At 40.9% G+C, this 21,388-nt stretch overlaps 1 long non-coding RNA gene across 1 annotated transcript in view; it reads left to right on the top strand.

Moving 5' to 3' along the window:
* The window catches only part of LOC144831453 (uncharacterized), a 52,583-nt gene extending 38,484 nt beyond the window's left edge, over positions 1–14,099 (top strand). The window contains exons 2-3 of the long non-coding RNA XR_013610960.1: positions 10,312–11,133; positions 11,585–14,099. This is a non-coding gene — a long non-coding RNA (uncharacterized LOC144831453). The remainder of the gene's footprint in view (positions 1–10,311; positions 11,134–11,584) is intronic.
* Positions 14,100–21,388: the final 7,289 nt, after the last annotated feature.

Here is a 21,388-nt window from a genome sequence, read left to right as displayed (position 1 = left end):
AGGCCAACTTCTCACAGCTGGTTAAACTTAATAACAATACGTTGAAAGCTAGTAATTTTGCCGTTTGAAAAATTCGAAAGATGCATCTCTCACCGTTGTGTCTCGAGATGATCGACATGACGTGTTGCTCTCTTCTTTTCTTCGAATTCTGAGTGACGTGGTGACCGGAATACGCCGAGACGTTATTGCGTGCTTACGGCAAAAAACGTAGCGGCCATTTTGTTTGCACTTCATTGGTTGCTATGTTACCGACGCTATAAAGGAAAAAAAGACTTGTACGACAAAGGAAAGAAGACTTACACGACGTGCGGTGAGGATAGAACCTGCCAACTTAAACATGCGGTGAGGCCAAGAGAAGCGCAGTTAAACATTTTTGGAACTAATGACGAGCTGTGTACAAAATTTATATTGAGAGGGTGTAAACTGGAAGTTTAAAACTGACAAACGGCTCATTGATTCAAGATAGACTGTCGAAGAGTGGAACTGTTAGGTAAATATACCGTTCCACAAATTTAATTTACATTATTTTTTTAATCTTCTCTTTCAAACTGCAAGTGACACATTGCATCATATCAGAAGTTTTACATCATCACTCATTTTTTTTATAACTATCAATGTTGGCATAAGAGCAGTATATATTGTGAGTTTATAATATTGTTTGGTGTTGAGCTTAGATATATAGTGTGTTGTTCTCACATTATGGAAAATCCTACAGTGATACCACCTCCTTTATTCTTAAAGCAAACTGGGGATCCCCGAATTGAGTGAGAAGAGTGGATTAAGATCTTTGAGAACTAGATTGAGGCGTTGGATGGGAAAGACTTTAGTGCTACAAGGAAGAAAGCTCTGTTGTTAACTACATTAGGAAAAGAAGGCCAGCATGCTTTCAAATACTTACCTGTTGGTACAGATGCTGATGGAAGGGCAATTTCTAATGTGTATTTAGAAGCTAAATCCAGGTTGAAGAAACAGTATTCCAAGGAGGTTAATATTGTCATGTGTAGGCACAAAATTTACACACAACCTCAAAGACAAGACAAAACCATTGATCAGTTTGTTACCCGTTTACGAGAGTTATCTATTAAATGTAATTTTGGGGCGATAAGGGATGAAATTATCAGAGATCAACTTATCGTACAATGCCGTAACAAAAAAATGCAGGAGAGGTTATGGGCGGCAAAAGACCCCACCTTACAAAATGCCATTGACATAGCTAAAGTGGTGGAGGAATCTGATGCATGTATGAAAGAAATGGAAACAAAAGAAAATGCGATCACAAGCACAACAAGTGTATCTTGTGTAGAACAAGTTGAAGTGGCTGCTATTAATTCTAAGAAGGGTAATAAGTTGAGTGAAAAAGGTTTAACTACAAAAAAACACAATAGCACATCTTCCTATGAACACAATAAAACACAAGAAAAGTTGTGCACAAGATGTGGAAACACATACCACACGGCTGATTATAAAAAATGCCATGCCATAGATAAAGAATGCAAGCAATGTGGACGTAAGGGCCGTTTCTATAAAATGTGTAAAACAGGTAATAGGAATAAGGTGGCTATAGTAGAAAATAATGTAGGACATGTAGCATCAGTGTGTGATGTTGAAGGTGCCAATAAAATATTGTGTATAGATGATGATGAAGCAGAAATTATGCCAGGAAGAAGAATGAGACCTAAAGCATTGTTCTTGATACAAGGTAAGAAAATAGAATTAATGGTTGACTCAGGTTAATTTTGGACTATTATCCCTAAGACACTGTTTGAGCAAAATTGGAAAGATGTTGAATTACTTCCAGGTGATATCAATCTGAGTGGATATCAAGGAGAAGAGATTGATATCATAGGATATATGTTCACTTATATTACATTTCAGGACAGAAATGTGAAAGGGAAAGTATATGTAGCTCATAGTGGACCTCCAATTTTGGGATGGGCACATCAATATGACCTCCATATAATTATAAATCCAAGAACTACACATCAAGTGATGGTAGTTGATTAAATTACCACTGAGTCAATAGTAGATGGAATGAATAACCTGTTCTCTGAGGAAATTGGGGGACTTAAGGGCTATGTTCATAAAATAATGCTCAAACCGAATGCTACCCCTATGCAACATAAAGTACGTAGGGTTCCCATTATTGCCAGGCAAGAAGTCAAATGTATGTTGAGTGAAATGGTGGAACAAGGCATTATTGAACAAATTGAAACATCTAGGGGCCGATTATGATTGCGGTGAATCCGCATCCTCCGGGCCGGCGGAAGCCACCGCCGGCCCGGAGGATGCGGATTCACCGCTGCGGTGTGTGTGCAGATCCCTGCCAGATTAGGATGGCTGGGGGTTATCGGCAGACGGGGAGACCGTCCGCCGCTTTTCAGCCGCGAGACCGCGGCGTAAAAGCTCTAATATGGTGGCGGTGTCTATCAGACACCGCCACCCATATTAGGATTTGCCCTGGGACATGCCTACGGTCTTTTCTTTGGGGGCCCATTGCGGTGCCTGCCGCTTTGTGCATGCAAATGCACTGCTTGCAGTTTTAACATTGTGGCGGGCGCTTTCCATACTGTTGCACTCTATGGAGTGGGAATAGTAATTTTCACCCCTACGCTATCCAACGCTTTCCCTACTGTTGCACTCTCTGGAGTGGGAATAGTAATTTTTACCCTCCCGCTATCCAACGCTTTCCCTACTGTTGCACTCACTGGAGTGGTAATAGTAAATGTTACCCTTTCTGCTATCCTACGGTAAAAATATTGTATAATTTTTATTAATATTACGTTCATATATATATATATATGTATTAACAAATCAATTTGTATGTTTTTTCTTAACTTACATTAATTATTTATTAGTTTTAAGGTTATTTAAGTATTTTAAGTATGTTTAAGTTAATTATATTTATTATTTCATTAATTTTTAATTACTTTAAAGTATTTTAAAAAAATCACTATTTTGACTATTTTTTACAACGATATTTTTGATTTGATATTTTTGTACTTACCTGTTTGGACATAGGAATTCGATATTTTGGCATTCTATATTTTTTACTCGATATTATGGTAGTTCTATATATTTGTCATCGATATTGTTTCAGTGATCCAGTAGAGCTATCACCATTAGAATTAGTTGGCAAATTGGTATTATCCCTAGTACCATTTGCGCCACCTGATGGTACATTCACAAATGGTTTTGCACAAACTTCATTATCATTCATCAAAAGAAAAGGATTAAGTGGGTCATTACCACACCTAAGCTCATGACCCTTATACCTCTTATAAAAAGCCACCCTTATCAAATTCCAATTCTCTCCATTGTGTAACGTCACAAATCTATTGTGAACTGATTTGACTCTGAAAGGACCATGAAATTTAGTAAACCCAGTACCAATACGACACGGCTTGACTTTAACCAGATCATTGGGTTTTATACTGCCACTAGTTAATTGAACATTTTTGGTTACTGGATTATCGCCATTAAGATGTGCCAATCCTATACAATTCTTCATCCAAGCAGGGATGAGTTTTGTACCTGCCAGACGCCTTCTCATGACAGTAAAAGGTACCTTCCCTGAAACAGAGTTTTCAGTTGTGCGGTATGCCCAAATCAAATCATTTACCATACACTTGACATTGCCACCTGTTGCTACTGCCATTTGTATGGCACCTTTCACCATGCGATTCGCTCCCTCAACAACACTGTTTCCTTGTGGATTATATAATGATGTTCTATTGTGTATAATCCCACAGGAATTTAAAAACTTCACCATCTCATCAGAAGTCAATTGGGTGCCATTGTCGGTGATCAGTTTTACAGGAAAACCCTCCTCCCTGAAAATCTCTGACAAAATGTTAATAGTATTTTCGGTGGTGATTTCTTTGGTAAACTTCACAATTAGCCAATTAGATGAAACATCTATGATGACTAAACCAAATCTCAAATCCAAGCTTAATCCATTGAATGGACCAATAAAATCCAAACAAACAGTGTGTCATGGTAGGTCTGGATCCTCAATTCGTCCAAGCTCTAATTGGTTACCAACTTTCAATCTTTTTTCACTTTCAATACATTCAACACATCTCTCAACCCAGTCAGAGATATGCTGATCCATAGCAGGCCACCAAAAATATTCTCTTATTATTTTTTTCGTAATAATTTGGCCTAAATGTCCCTCATGAGCTAATTTAAACAAAGTAAACCTAAGATCTTGTGGTGGAATGAATTTACCCTCTTTCATTATGATATTTCCATCCTTATCAAATATGGATAACTCCTCTAAAATTTTAACATACGGTCTTACTGCAATAGGTAAGGTGCTTTCCCGTCTGTTGCCCTTGACAATCAAATCTTCCACTCTGCACAACACCACATCTCTAGCCATACTCTGATTCCATTGATCCTTGCTGATGGCACCCCCACACAATTCTACCAACTCATCAACTGTAGCTACAGCCCCTTCCCACTGGAAAGATTCTACATTGGATTTATCAACTTCTTGCCAAGGTAAAGGAAGTCTGGACAATCCATCCGCCTGACAATTCTTCCAACCAGCAATATAGTCAATTTCATACAAGTACTCCTGTAGGTGAGCTGCTAATCTAGCTAACCTCGCTGATCCCTTTCCTGCGCCACCTGGAGATAAGATCTTAATAAGAGGTTTGTGATCAGTTAGCAATTTGAATCGAAAACCCCATAAATACAGGCAAAAGTATTCACAGCCCCAAGCCGCTGCTAATGCTTCTTTCTCTATTGTTGAGTAATTCCTTTCAGATCACGAAAGAGATCTTGAAGCAAACGCCACAGTCCTTATACCTGAAACATGTTCCTGAGCTAGAACAGCACCAATTCCCACCGCACTGGCATCAACTGTCAAAATCGATTTTAACTTGGTGTCAAAAGTGGTCAAAATCTTTGCCATACAGATTTCATTCTTAATATTAATAAAAGCTCTTTCTTGCTTCTCACCCCAAACAAATTTGCAACCCTTCCTCAGAAGCATTCTGATTTTCTATGGTTTGTCTGCAAAATTGTATACAAATTTGTCGTAGTACTCTATGAGACCAAGAAAAGATCTTAATTGGTCCTTTTCACTGGGTGCAGGCACTTTCCTTATTGCTTCCAAAAGATCCTTCTTTGGTCTAACACCTTCAGCGGACAAGGTATAACCTAAATACTCCACCTCTTTAACTGCAAATTAGCATTTTTCTTTTTTTAGGGTTAAACCAGCACAGTCCATCTTATTCAAAACCATATCATGATGTTCTTTAGTATCACCAAACAGTAGTACATCATCTTGGAAATAAACCACATTTTTTATACCCTTCAAAACCGAACCCATCATCCTCTGGAACACTCCGGCAGCAGATGCCAGACCGAATGGCATACTGCTGAATTGGAAGATACCTTCCGTAGTAATGAATGCCGTAAGAGGTTTGGAATCTGCATGCAATTTAAATCTGGTGGTACGCACTGCGTAGATCTAATTTTAAAAAAAACTCACACCCTTTAAGGATAATATCAATTCATTGATATTTGGTAGTGGAAAGTTGTCAACAATAATATTTTGATTCAAAGTGCGCAAATCCACACAGAATCTGTAACTGCCGTCAGGTTTGGCCCTGATAACTACTGGTGAAATCCAACTAGGGGGCCTATTAGGATGGCGGACGGACCTGCGTCTGTCCGCCACCCCAGAGGTGGAGGGACCGTCCGCAGGGGCAGCGGCGGTCCCTCCGTGCGAATTAGGATGTGACCGCCACCCAGGCGGTCACATCCTGTATTTTTAACATTGCTGCACCCGCCGCAATGGTAAAAATACATACATTGCATTTGTATGCAGAAAGCGGCAGGCACCGCACGGTGCCTGCCGATTTCTGCATACAAATGCAGGGGGGTACCTATGGGTACCTCCCACCCCCCCTTCACCCAGGGGGCCCGCAACGGGCCCTGCAGTGAAGCTCCACATTCTTTTCCACGACGGAAAACCCGCCCCGAAAAAGCTTTTTATTAAAGCCCATCCTAATATTGCTGGCGGTGTCTGAGAGACACCGCCACCATATTAGAGCTTTTCCGCCGTGGTTGTAAGCCAACCGCGGCGGAAAAACTGCGGACGGAAACCAGGACCCACCAGCCATCCTAATGTGGCGGTGGGTCTTTGGTGGGTCCGCTGCGGTTTTTCCGCATCCTCCGGGCCGGCGGTGGCTTCCGCCGGCCCGGAGGATGCGGGAAAACCGCAATCGTAATAGGCCCCTAAGTGTGTGGGGATTTCTAAATTTTGTTTGGTCTAAGGGTTTCATTATAATGATTTTATTTAATCTCTAACTTTTTCTTTTATTATGTATATTTATTAGTATTAGATGTATAAAGAGAAGAGGATATGTTGTATTCCAGGTGTAAGTACATGCCTGGCACTTTAAATGTGTTATCTTAAGTATGTTCCATTGTTGCTATGTCCCATGACATAGCTGAGTTCTTCATTAGAGTTCTTTTGATCAGTTGGTTACCAGCTGAAGAGGGAACACCAACGTTTCTCTGGTGCTTGCAATAAAGAATACAATTTGATCTTTTAACCATTTGTGGAAGTATCCTTTACAGATTACAACAGATAGCTCATTCACCGGTTGTTGTAATTTATTTATAATTTTCCAAAATGTGTTCAAGCTAGTTTTCTTAGCACTACAAAGCAGTTTGTCCCAGAATTTATCGTTGCTTGCTCTTTTTTTCTTCCCATTGCTGTTTTTTATGTTTTTCTCAAATAACGTACCTTGTCCCAGGCTACTTGGTCATGACAAGTTGTTTTTAGCCTCCAAATGGCTTTTTTGAGTTCGATTTTCAAATCTCTTAATCCTTTTGATGGTTTTTGATTAGATTCATTTCTGATTTTTTGATTTTTGTTCTGTTGTTGTCTGATTGTCATTGATGTTATGAGATCCGAGGTAACTTTTACGCAAGCTTGGATTTTGTTCAAGGCCTCTGGTTCACTAGCGTTATCATCATCTTTAACTTGGTCTGAAGTGTATCTATCGTTTTGTTTGACCATTTTAAGCGTTTTAGGTCAATTGTATGGATGCTTCCTTCTATTATTGTATTTGCTTGATGTTTGGCGATTTTTTACCTGAAATGTATGTGCTGGTAGGAATGATCGCTCCTAGTTGTGTACTCTATAGAGAAGTGAGCGAGATATGGCATCATTGCTACTGAGATAGCTGTATAATCCAATCTTGATCGTGTCTTTCCTCCACGAAATGTGTGTTTTGGTGGGAAATTGTCAGTTGTTCTACTATTTATCACTCTCAGGCCAAGGAATTCCAAGGCATTGACTAGACGCCGACCTTCAGGGTCCGATGTTGATCTCCTTAGCTGATATTGCTGTGGGACATTCCAGTATATATTGTCAGCTGACAACTTCTCATCTTCGTCCGGGGTATATATTAGGTTAGAATTAAAATCCCCTGTCAGTATCATGTCCCATGTGGGGTGTATACTCCTTATATCTGTAGTTGTAGTGATCAACTGGGCATTGTGAGCTGTTTTCTTCCATGCTAGTGGATGTGCGTATGTATTTATCAGCAGGACAGTTTTTGTTCTGCCAATAGTCCCTGAGGTAAGTTTTATCAATTGAATGTTTGGATCTGAAGAGACAACTTGCTCTGATTCAATTTTTAGTGCTATGGATATGTATACTGCAAGTCCTCCTTTAGGTCGTCCATAAATTTTAGTTTCTATTGCAGGAACTGTGAATTTGGTTGTTGCTGAACTAAATACACATTACAGAACCATAGATTTGTGCTGGTTTGAAAGGTGTAAGAATTTGACACCTGCTGGTCACAGCAACAGCTGTGTCAATAGCACATGGCTATTCCTGACCACAAGCCACAAGGATACTGCTGAGTCAATTAGATTTTAAGTCAGTGTAAACCTGGTATAAAAGCCTGCTTTACAGACTAATCTTAAAAGTTACAGAAAACAGTTTCTTTATTTAGGATAACGGAGAAAAAAAATTAAAAGTAGTGATGTTCCTTTCTTATTGCCTTTTGACATAAGCACCTCTGTGGTTTTGATGTTAAATAATAACTGTCCTTTAAAAAGTGGCGCAGAATTTTCATGTTTTAAGTAAGGCTTCTGTGCTTAGGGTTATACATTAATACATATTAAGGCAAAAAGGAATGAGGCTTGTTTTTCATATGTGCAACCACCAAAAGGGTTGGTGTTATAAGAAAAAAAAAAATAGGGGAATTTTGACGATATGAAAAAAAAGTTAATTAAAAATAAGTGCACTAAAAACGTTTTTTGATCTTTATACTGCCTAGTTATCATACTGTGAACTCCTAGCAACAAAGTTGAATTTAAGCAGCGCTTTACCGCAATGGGAGAAACTACCATGCGAAATGTCACTTTACCCAGGCGTACAAAACTCATTTTTATAAGGGTGTACCTTATACATTTCTGATCCCCTAGCTCTGTGATATGTAGAAGACATTCTAGGGATGACTAATATGCCAAAACATTGTACGTTATTCATTTTTAAGTGCCCCAGACAACAAAATCGAAATTGGGCAAAATTCACTGTTTAAAATAAGTTCTGCCACTCAGAGCAGCTTTCAAACTGCTCTTAGGCTTTAGTAAATGCACACATTTAAGTATAACACAAATAGCTGACCTCTATACTGCTAGAAAAGCACACCGCACACCACACACAAATGAAACTAAATATAAAAAACCAGCTGAAGATATTAAGCGTACCTCTAAATTACTGGCATACAGGAACGGAATAGGACTGTCTTTCAGCTGTGATTCTTCATAGTTGCTTTGAATTGGAAAACCTCATGGAAAGCCTTGCACACAAATAGAACAGCTGGTAAGGGTTAAAGGTGGAGTTATGCATTTAGCAGCCTAGCAGGGCCCAGAGCAAGGTTTGCTTTGACACTTCGACCTCCGAAACCTTTTGAAAGACGAGATGGCAGCGCAGGGAGAGAAAGAGACGTTTTGCTTCCTATTTTTGGCAAAAGCAAGTTTTTGTGCACTCATATGAACAGAAGGAAATATAATGGTATATGGGGAAGATTAATGTGCAAGGGCTGCGAAAAGGAGGCAATGGGATTTAGTTTGAATTCATGTGCCATCCTGTTACAACTAGTATACTTGCTAAAGGAATTGGTGGTTGGTTATTAATGTTTTAGCTAGCTACATGTGCTATTTACCTCCTACAAGTGTATTTGTGCCCAGCTGCCACAACTAGAAGTAGATAGTGTAGACCGAAGTGAAACCTGTTTCAGGGTTTCCTACTGTCGAAATAGGGGGAAGGAGGCTAGCTCCTCTACAAATTAAGGGTTGGCAAATTTATGTTTTCTCTTTCTTTTTCTCAATCTCTTTTGCACCTGTCTAAGCTGTCTGTGAAACAGCCATGAGGCATTTAATTGACTATTCAGTAATTCTGTTTTAACATTGTTAGCATTAATAAAATGAATACATATATATATGCTATGTTACTGCCCATCCTGTCTAATGAAATTATGAAAGGATGAGTAGTCTAGATTGCTGTTCCCTTATTTGACCTTTAAGCGGAACTTGATGTGGGTAGTTTTTGTTCTAAAATTCTCAGGTGATAACACCATTATTGTTAGCTAGTCTGTGTGAATAAACTGACAGTCCTTATTAGAGCTGATGTTGCATAGCCTGGATCGTGAAAAGTAGAATGCAGGAAAGACGCCGATGTGCTCCTTAGCAAACATTTTTGAAGAAAATATTGTTTTATAGGAGTTTGTTTGTCACAACACTTTCTGCTGGAGAAATGTATGTACCCACTATGTTGAAGTTTTTAAAGTTCTTTATGTAATAAGAATCCCTGTTAAATCAGCAGTTTTCGATTTTCCTGCTGCACCTATAACATGAGAGCATGGTCCTAAGCGTACAATGTAGGTGTTTTTATTAAGAGAAATCATTTTAGAAGTGTCTGCAGTCCTGTACAAGTAATGTAAAGTCTATGAGTAAAAGTGTAGAACATTTCCTTTTTTCTTGAGGGTTTTCAGATAAATAATATAGGAATACACAGATGTAAGGATTTAAAGTATGTCTGTATTATTTTTTTTCTTTTCCTCAGAATTTAATAAATGAACACAGACTTCCTTAGCTGCTTCAAATAGAGTAATGGGTCCAGGTTTTATTTTTACTCTCAGATAGATGAAGTGGTTCTTGGGTGCCTTGTTAATGTATGGGGCGTCCCAAGACTAGGAAGTATTCTGAGATTATCCTCTCTGTTGATAGATTATTTTTGTGCCTTGTCTAAAGACCTTTTGTTCCGTCCACCAATAGATATTTGCTGACTAACAACCATTGCCAGAGGGGCCCGGAAATCAGATCCAGCCTGGGGAGTCCGCACCAGTCCAGCTTGAAGCAAAGGTGAAGGTAACCAGCACAGGCGTTGCTGGCAACTAGGACGTCTGTGAAGGCGGAAGCACTGGGAAGGGAAGTGTGTACCACTGCCACTGTCTTGGGCGAAAGACGGGGTCACAAATCAGAAAGGAGAAGTCGTAGATCAAGTTTTTAATGCCCAGCTGAGAGTCACAGACCGACCAGAACGGCCAGGGGGCTTTGCTTGAGGTAACCCCTTTTGAAACCAGGGTTGCTTCAGAGATCCCAGCATCAGGCCTCTGAATCCCGGTCCCAAAATGAATGCAAGTTTGCACCTTTGTTTGTTGATAAAGAGTGCCTGGGCATACTGGATAATTTGTGGCCCCAACAAAAGAGCAGGGCGCCAGCAGAACAATACAGGAGTTAGGGAAGGACTTGAGTTTAGGGTACAGGTGCTGTGTCTCTGGTGACTGTTAGATTGAAGTGAAGAAAACGGGTGCACTGCCTGAGACACTGGACAGGATTGTTGAAAGACTTTTCCTTCTCAAACTGGGCTACGATTCCTGATTTGCGAGTTGTGCAGCTCCACCGTGGGAACAACAAGAGCCTGCCTGTGAGGCTCAAATGGACACAGAGAGAAGACTCCCCTCTGCCTGGTTGTACAGCGGCTTCAATTTCAGAAAGACTTCTTTTTGTTAGCAATATTACTTTGCCCTTTCTTGGAATACATTACTTGACACTCTAGCCCCCATAAAAATAACACTGGAAAAGTCTATTGAAAAGGTTTTTATTAGATATGTGCTGTTGGCTATTCTGAAATTGAAATTGATGGTCACTGAAATGCATAGGAGCCCTGAAACTATTTTTTACATAGAATTGGACTAGATGGTTCTAGGATTTGCTTTTTTGCTTAGTGCTCAAAAAATATTGATAATTCTGTTTGTGATAATAGTCATTACTCTCTCCTGCTATCTGTATGTTAATTATGAGCCATTGCTCTGTTTCCTTTTTACTCCTGCTTATACCTTTTATATATACCCGCTTAATGAAATGTTCAGAATGAAAAATGCCCACCTAGCAATGAATTAGGATATTGATAAATGTATGAGAATTAATGGGTGCCTTGTTAATGTATGGGGCGTCCCAAGACCAGGAAGTATTCTGAGACTATCCTCTCTGTTGATAGATTATTTCTGTGCCTTGTCTAAAGACCTTTTGTTCTGTCCACCAATAGATATTTGCTGCCTTACAACCATTGCCAGAGGGGCCCGGAAATCAGATCCAGCCTGGGGAGTCAGCACCAGTCTAGCTTGAAGCCAAGGTGAAGGTAACCAGCACAGGCGTTGCTGGCAACTAGGACGTCAATGAAGGCGGAAGCACTGGGATGTGAAGTGCGTACCCCCGCCACTGTCTTGGGCGAAAGACGGGGTCACAAATCAGAAAGGAGAAGTGGTAGATCAAGTTTTTAATGCCCAGCTGAGAGTCACAGACCGACCAGAATGGCCAGGAGTCTTTGCTTGAGGTAACCCCTTTTGAAACAAGGGTTGCTTCAGAGATCCCGGCATCAGGCCTCTGAATCCCGGTCCAAAAGGGAATGCAAGTTTGCACCTTTGTTTGTTGATCAAGAGTGCCTGGGCATACTGGATAATTTGTGGCCCCAACAAAAGAGCAGTGCGCCAGCAGAACAATACTCGAGTTAGGGAAGGACTTGAGTTTAGGGTACAGGTGCTGTGTCTGGTGCCTGTTAGATTGAAGTGAAGAAAACGGGTGCCCTGCCTGAGACACTGGATAGGATTGTTGAAAGACTTTTCCTTCTCAAACTGAGCTGTGATTCCTGATTTGTGAGTTGTGCAGCTCCACCGTGGGAACAACAAGAGCCTGCCTGTGAGGCTCAAATGGACACAGGGAGAAGACTCCCCTCTGCCTGGTTGTACAGCGGCTTCAATTTCCCAAGGACTTCTTTTTGTTAGCAATATTACTTTGCCCTTTCTTGGAACACATTACTTGACACTCTAGCCCCCATAAAAGGAACACTGGAAAAGTCTATTGAAAAGGTTTTTATTAGATACGTGCTGTTGGCTAACCTGAAATTCAAATGGATGGTCACTGAAATGCATAGGAGCCCTGAAAATGTTTTTTACATAGAATTGGACTAGATGGTTCTAGGATTTGCTTTTTTGCTTAGGGCTCGAAAAATATTGATAATTCTGTTTGTGATAATCGTCATTACTCTCTCATGACCCAATGCTCTGTTCCCTTTTTACTCCTGCTTATACCTTATATATACCCGCTTAATGAAATGTTTAGAATGAAAAATGCCCACCTAGCAATGAATTAGGATATTGATAAATTTATGAGAATAAATGGTCAAAATATTTTCTATACATAGAATTGGACTAGATGGTTCTAGGATTTGCTTTTTTGCTTAGGGCTCGAAAAATATTGATAATTCTGTTTGTGATAATCGTCATTACTCTCTCATGCTATCTGTATGTTAATTATGACCCAATGCTCTGTTCCCTTTTTACTCCTGCTTATACCTTATATATACCCGCTTAATGAAATGTTTAGAATGAAAAATGCCCACCTAGCAATGAATTAGGATATTGATAAATTTATGAGAATAAATGGTCAAAATATTTTCTATGTTCCTACTAAATCATAGGAATTTCTTTAGCTCATGCTAAAAGGACTATCTGTAAAAGATTGCAGGAATCTGTTAGCATGAGCTGAAAGCCATTTGTACTTGGCAGCCATCTTAGTTAGACATGTGCTTGCCATGTGCTTTCTCCCTCTTCCAGAGCCTTGCACATGCTCAGAAAGACCTAGCTAGTAGAATGCACCTGCTTCTAGTATAGAACTAATGAAAGGGTGGATGAGTGCACTCCTTATATTTTCTCCTAAACTAGATGTGTATCTAAGCTCTAAATTGTAACGCGTGCTACGCTTGACTGTGCCTGCCTAGCATGTACTCAAAACTTAAAAGTGGTCAGGCCCCTGAAAGTCTGCCTGATCTCAAGCGTTCACTGCTTTTGGGGTTAAATACTTCCTTCCTATTCTGCTCACCCACAAATGAACTCTTCTTTGACTATCTTATTCTTTCATTTTTTCAACGCTTTATTTGTCGTTGCATAATCTATAGTTTTTATCAAGCCATTCATACATTTTCGTAAATGCAGTTCAACATTCATAAAATAATCCTTATATTTACAATATTGTTATTTTTACAACGGTGACTCATATGTTGATTTAAGCCCAATGCATTTCGGGATTTAGCGTCCCTTCGTCAGGGGCGAACCTGTGAATGAATTTAGAATTTGATTAATTACATGTACCTTACATCTCAAGATGCATATGCAGAACCATCTATTAGAAACAATACAATTTTAAACTTAGACATTATTTCTGATGCGTACATAACATGATTTCAAATACATCTGTGTATTACTTACTTCACAACCGTATCTCTATGAATCAATGTGATTTACATACACTGTGGAATACATGTCAGAAGTCGATATATTCAAACTAATGGATAAAAAAAGAAGGGATTCAAAGAGTAAGTGTGTGAGTGACCTCAGGCTAGTCTAAGAAATTGCAATATTCAGATTTGAAAAAACTATAGAACTACATGATCCTCGACAGTTATAATCAAAATGTTTCTTACCACTGTATGTTTTGTCAAATTGTACCCTCTATGCGGTGTCTCTTATGATCTAAATAAAAATAACCGTTATCAGTGACTTCTATATGGTTTTTATGAGGTCAATTATTGCATTCTCCATGTTACTTAAAACCTTACCCGATGAGGAACTGTTTATCTTCCTATTAGTTAAGAGGTGTGGCTTCTCAGGAGAGTCTGTGACTTGGTGGATAGTTTCTATTTCTTGTTCTCCATATAGTAGGTAGATTCTGTGCAAAAACCACAGCATTTTTTTTAGAAAGAGACAGTTTTTTGTTATTGGTGTTCAATAACATAAATAGTTCAAAGGCAAGTCTTATCCTGTGCTTAGTATATCTTCCTCCCAAGTTGCGGTTTGGAAAATGTGAACGTCAATGCTTTTCTGTTACGGTGTCTCCTGAGGTATTACCTAAATAGTACGGAATTTAGCGTTAAACGCTGACCTTTACCGGTAAAACATTTGGTAATTTCCTTCGCTAAATGTTCTTACCCAAATCTGTCGTCTCCTGCGTTTCTCAGAATATTGGGGGTATTACATCAATGCCGTATGACGTACACGCTGGCTCCCCAGATTGAAGTCAAGTCTTGCTTCTAAAAAAAGTGATATAACTATTTTTTTAAATTGCTGTCCTCGAGAACTAACGAAATCTGTTGGCTGCAATTCCCTATTTCCCTTACCTTCTATCGGTAACCGGGTTTTCGACAGATTATCTGTGCGCGTGGTCCTCACGGTAGACCCTCGGTGTGGAAGTGTTTAGATTCTATGAATCTCGCGGGATTACTTAAGTTGTTCTTAAGTTGAGCGCCATCTTACAATGGATAGCAATGTTTTATGGCAATTATATAAAAGTTTCTCACTTTGTGTGATTTCCGTTATTGTTGTACTTTCATCTTATATATGATCTCGACAATTGATTCCCGAAAAACCCTTTATCCTTCAATATTATGTATTATATAACTATCGCGTATGTCATAGGATTTACTCTAAGTATGCGCCATCTTTAATCGAGAAGTAATGCTTTCTATGTCCCTACAACTTTATTGATATCCGACCGTCATAATGAACAATGTGTCTTGTGTGTTTATGTTGGTTAGAAGAATATTATCCTAAGTATATCAAATTGTAGTGGAACAGAATATTTGCTAGTGTTATGAAACCTGATATAATAAAAGTAAAAGATGGACTTCTGACATGTTTACAATTATGTATAGTATACATTATACCCATTAAATAGTCACAATGCATGTTCAGGTGGAATACCTTATATTTTATGCTATATATCTAATGTCAGTCAGTCAAAAAAACTTTATTCGGTTTATATTAAAACCATAAAAGCATGCTAAAAAAATGTTATACCATAGATTTATAAAACCATAGATTACATATAAAAATATTAACAATATGCAAACATTTTAAATACACAATACAGATAGTCAATTAATTTAGGGTAAATTACATAAACACATTACAGGGCTGAGGCATCCATACATTTGATTAATTCAGCTTGGAGCATTGGGACCGGTTATACATTGCGTATCTTTTCTCTTAATTCTGATGGCCGCAGTAAGGAAACTGGCAACATTAAAAATTTCCCACACATTTGATAATAACTGCAAGTAAAGGAGAGCTGGCTTAACTTACAGGAAGCCTTTGTTAGCTAGAATTGGGAGGATAAAATGCTTCCGGATTTCAATAAAGTGCTCACAGAAGAAAATAAAGTGTGTTGTGTCCTATGTGGAAAAATCATCGCATGAACAAACCCCCAGGTCTTCCACTCTCTTCCAGCCTGGTGAAACTGCAAGGAGGAGATGAACTTGGTTCAGCCTGAATCTTACCAGTAGGAATCGATGATTGGGGTTTGTGACAATAACCAAATATGGTTCAATAGTCAAAGTAGTTTTCCGCAATTGGTAAGCCCTTACTGTCGGCTTTACCAACTTCCTATTTTCTCTAGCCATGGCAGCCATTAAAAGATATGAATCCTTAACCCATTTGACGTCCCCCTTCAACAGCTTTTCGGGCGAGTTGTATATCTCAGGTCGGCCCAATTTTACTGTCAAATTATAAACATATCTGAGCCAGGGGATACGATTCCCATGGTCGAGAGCTAAGCAGTCTTTAAAGATATCCTGGTTTAGCTCTAGTTCCGGAGTTCAACCAGGTCGAGAGCCATTTTAAAAGGTGTGCCATGGCCATTGAGTCCTCCACGAAACCAGCTCCACATTCCTGATGAACAATATAGCCAACTGTAGATTGTGAGACAGATAAAATGTTTCTAAAAAACTTATCTTCAACGACCTGAATCGCTTTCACATTCCAAATTCCCCAAATGTCTGCACCATACATTGCGAGGGAGATGCATTTCGCACTGTATATTTTCAGAAGGGCTTGCATGGGTCTAGCCCCCAATTTACATGCAAAGCCCAGAACAGCAGACGTCGATCTGGCCAGGACATTTCTTTTTGCTAGAATTTGCGGTGACCAAGTGCCTTGATTGTCAAAAATAATTCCTAAATACGGGAAGGTGGAAACCCTGGACAATACGTTCCCCTCGCAGTGAAAGGTTTTGGCCCTTTTGGTTTTACAACCAATTGTCATTATATGGGACTTGGAGAAATTGACACTAAGGTCTAGGGATTTCATAAAGGCCGAAAAGGAATTTTAAAAGTAGTTGTAGCCCCACTGCAGTTCGCGCTAAAAGAGCGGCATCATCCGCATAAAGGAGTGCCGGGATCAGACGTTTCCCAACATGCGGAATATCTTTACATGCTTCGCATAGTACAGGCTCCAAATTATTTATATAAAGGGTAAAAAGTAAGGGGGCCAAAATGCACCCCTGCCTGACACCACTGGTAATACGAATTCCTCCAGTACACTTGCCCATCTGATCATATCTCACGGTGGCAGATAGATCCCTATGCAGGTCTGCAAGAAAATAAACAATATTTTTGTCAACTCCTAATTTCTGCAGCATGACCCATAATTTGGACCTATTCACTCGGTCAAGAGCCGAGGAAAGGTCAATAAATGCCAAGAAGAGTGCTCCCTTCTTGGCAACTGTATATTTCCCAATCAGTAGGTGTAAGTTGAGGCATTAATATGACGTGCCCGTACACTTTCTGAAACCATATTGCAGATCTGAATGGATTTTCGTTTCCTCAAGCCATCCCTTGAGTTGACTGAGCACCACCCTTCCGAGCACCTTGAATGCGGAATCAATGAGGGAGATCGGGCGATAACAAGTAGGATCCCCTCTATTACCTTTTTTAAAGATAGGTACTATTACGGACTCTGACCACGTGTTGGGTAGGCCCGATTGACAGGCCTTGTTAAAGACATTATACAATATTTTCGACCATGTCTTAATATCAGATTTAAAAAGATCAGCCGGCACACCATCCGGTCCCGGGGCCTTATTACTCGTCATCTGTTTAATTGCCTCTGACACCTCTAACTCTGAAAAAGATAATGTATATGCCTCAGTTTTAAAATCGGGATTGGCACAAATGTCTTCCCTGTCATATACTAGTTTAAAATGATTTTGCCAGGCCTGCTCCTGGATACTACAGTCAAGCTGACTATTGAGAGACTCATGAAAGAAAGGCTTATTAACCACGTCCCAAAATTTAGCGCTATTTTTGATGACGTCAGTGGATAATAACTCATTCCAGGCCTCCTTTCTGATCTCCTTTTTACGGTTTATTAGGACCAATTTATAAGTTTTCCTAAGTGCAGCTATTTTTGGCTTGTCTTATAAATTCGATTTTAAAGCACCCAACAACTTCTGGTGGGCTACTGAACAATTATGGTCAAACCATCTCTCCCCTACTGTGTCCTGACCTTTACATGGCAGTTTTAGATCCGAGGCGATCTGGGTACAGATTTTAGTATAAGCCACCAAGACATCCTCATCCCAATTACCTTCATTCATGCAAATAGACATCTCCTGGCCGACCGTGGTCAGCAGATTGGCATGGAAGTCCTGGGGTACCACCCGACACCATTTTATTCTACAGACTTGGTGTGTGGGCCGTATATCTGAATTGCCCACCATTCTATTAGTTTTTCCTAGTTTCTTTAGGTCATCCACCAAGGTCAGTGTAACAGGATTATGGTCACTAAACATAGACCAAGATACAGTATACCCACTTACCCTGTTAATCATTACAGCACTAATGAAAATGTAATCAATAATTGACCCAATGCCATTGCCCTTAAAGGTTGGAACTGTTGAACCCCTATCAGTTGACTTCGGATAAATCCGGTCATTTTCTGCCACCAGTTCCTCCAAGTAGAGTCCCTGTGATGAATGTTCAAAGTGGGTATCTTCTTGGTCTACCGGTACTAGACTATCCCAAACATAGCAATTTTCATTAAAACAATGTACATTAAAATCACCCAAAACAATAACCGAATAAGATTTAGTATTTATCTCACTATATGATTCAAGAAAATTATGTAGACTGCATAAATGTTCGTTATTAAAAGTTCTTTCAAAAGAATTATAAAAATTTACAATAAGCCAGTTGCCAGCATCAATGGACACAATTTGTACTGCCAAACAATGGGGTGAACCTGTCTCCAGTTTGGTATGGGTACCAGCAATTTTCAAGGAAATCAGCATCAATAAACCACCCTTCGCCCTCCCCATAGAAGAAGCTGTTGCAGGTGACCAAAAAGTTGTATAGCGATCCAGATTAAACAGGTTTTTAGTGTCCCAAGTTTCCTGTAACCCAATAATGTCAGACTCAGTTAAGCAAGCCCTCCACCTAGCATCTTCAGACGTATTCTTTAGCCACGCAACATTCCAGCTGAGTATCTTCGTCCCTTCATGAATTTCCCTAGTAGGGATACCAGACACTAATATTTCCTCGTTAGTGACCGAACACTATTTATAATGGTCTTCGTTGGTACTGAGGGGCCCAGTCAATCAATCTCTTCTAAACTTGTGAATGTCTCGAATCTATTATGGGTAGGAACAGTAAACTCATAAGTACCCTGGGTATGTGTTCTCTCTATTTGCTCGATCCTACCTCTTACACTTGGTAATGTGTTTTGGTAGAAGAACCCTAGGGGTAGAATGCCAATGCCAACCCCACTTAAGTTCCTAGTTCCAGCCCTCTCTAGGATCAATTTGTCAATTTGCGGGGATCCGAAGTTTAATATCACGCAGTCGCCTCTACTAGTTTTAACAGAATCCCCTATCCAGGCAATCCTGCGCGCCATTTTGAATTCTCTAAATAAACAACTACCAAGCCCTGTTGAATTATCCAAATGATGGAGGGCTTTATTCCTAAGAGAGGTCCAATGTTCCTCCATTCCAGATTGCAATAGGGGTACATTTGACAAGATGACGGTATAAGGAGTGGCCTCTTGGGGTAAATTAAACTGGTTAGCTCTATTTTGTCGATGGTATACTCCCTGGTCCACTCCTGAATATGGAACCTCACTTAAATCAGGCCTTTGCGTCTCATTAACATGTGGGACAGATTTATTACCTCTCGCTACTGGAGAGGCTTGAATACCAGCATTGCAGCCTCTACCAGGCACCCCTGGCGGCTCGTTTGGTGCAGTAACTGGTTCCCCAGTCCGATCAGTGGACCCATTTGGCCCTCCTCCATTCGGAATGCATTGAGGCGAGAGTAACTGGTTCTCAATTTTACTCAACCTACAGTCTATTTCTGCAAGTTTAGTAGAAATAGGTTTAAGTAGAGACAGTAATTTTTGTTCAAGTTTTGCTGCTATTCGATCTTCCAAGTCACATTGCACCTGCCTAAGGGAACCTTGTGAATTAACACTTGTTGGACTAGGCGCGCTTGGGACAAGAACCTCTTGTACACAACCTTTCCGTCCGCGAGGACCTCTGGTTTTTGGCACCTTACTCGTCTGGTGTAAGGTAGCTGGAATACCACCTGCCTTCCTTTTTTTTGCTATGGCACTGACTGTAACAGCGTCCCCCCCCCTTTTTCTGCATGAACTAATCGTTGCTGGCGGGTTAAAATTTTAGAAGGAGAAGGTTGATTAAGCACAGAAGTCTCGACCACTTAGGATGAGTCATCTAACACTGCGACCGGTGATACGTTTGCTGGTTGATGGATCTGAACCTCATGCACATTCAATATTTCTCCTGTTTCCACTGTGTCTAATGTTTGAATTGGGCCCATTGGGGGGGGGGCTTCAGGGACCCGATTAAGATCTAACGGCAACCTCTTTTGGGTGAACTCTATTTCATGGATTAGTACCGATTCGGCCCTGATAAGGAAGGCATCAAGGGTGACCACCACCCCTGATCCCCCTGCCCCCTTGCAATGGCCCTTATTCATTCTTGACAATTTATTCTGGTCACAAATATTAAAAAGAAGATACAGCACTATTTAGAGTTCGGATTTAAATACACCGACCCAAGTCCTTTAGAAACGCGGTGATCTTGATGAAGGGGGGGTGGCCCAGCCCAGCCTCTTCCGGCCGCTGACTGGCGTGGATGGGCCCGCCCCTGGCCTGGGCTTCGCCCACGCGCGTCCCGCGCCGCGTTGATTTAAGCGCCTCCGGGCGCTTGGCTGTAACGTCCTCGCAGTGCGCGACCCCTGGGCGCGCTGGGTAATGTAGTCCACAGCCGCCTCGCACAACGAAGGTGGCGGCACTTCAGGGCAGCTCAGCCGGTCCCGTGGTGATGCTACAATGCCCCCAGCCACAGCAGGCAACAACAGGTAAGGGTAGGCAGAAAAGAGAAGAGTGTCCCGCGCCATGGGAGGCGCCGCGTTGATTTAAGGGCCTCCGGGCGCTTGGCTGTAACGTCCTTGCTGAGCGCGACCCCTGGGCGCGCTGGGTAATGTAGTCCACAGCCGCCTCGCACAACGAAGGTGGCGGCATTTCAGGGCAGCTCAGCCGGTCCCGTGGCGATGCTACAATGCCCCCAGCCACAGCGGGCAACAACAGGTAAGGGCAGGCAGAAAAGAGAAATGTCCCGCACCGCGGGAGGCGCCGCATTGATTTAAGCACCTCCGGGTGCTTGGCTGTAACGTCCTCGCTGTGCGCGACCCCTGGGCGCGCTGGGTAATGTAGCCCACAGCCGCCTCGCGCAACGAAGATGGCGGCACTTCAGGGCAGCTCAGTCGGTCCCATGGCGACGCTACAATGCCCCCAGCCACAGCAGGCAACAACAGGTAAGGGCAGGCAGAAAAGAGAAGAGTGTCTACTGCTTTCTTCGAGTGGGACTATTATATCTGTGTGGGGTTTGCATGATTAAATTGTTAGTCCCTACGGTGCACATTGCTTTATGTAATGACTAAATTCTGTTTTATCTGTGATATTTATAAGAAGCATACCATATTTCGTTTGTCGGTGAGCCCTGCTGG

The sequence above is a fragment of the Lissotriton helveticus genome, chromosome 1_1, assembly GCF_964261635.1.
Source record: "Lissotriton helveticus chromosome 1_1, aLisHel1.1, whole genome shotgun sequence".
NCBI classification, from domain to species: Eukaryota; Metazoa; Chordata; class Amphibia; order Caudata; family Salamandridae; genus Lissotriton; species Lissotriton helveticus.
This window is presented reverse-complemented; position numbering and strand designations above follow the sequence as displayed.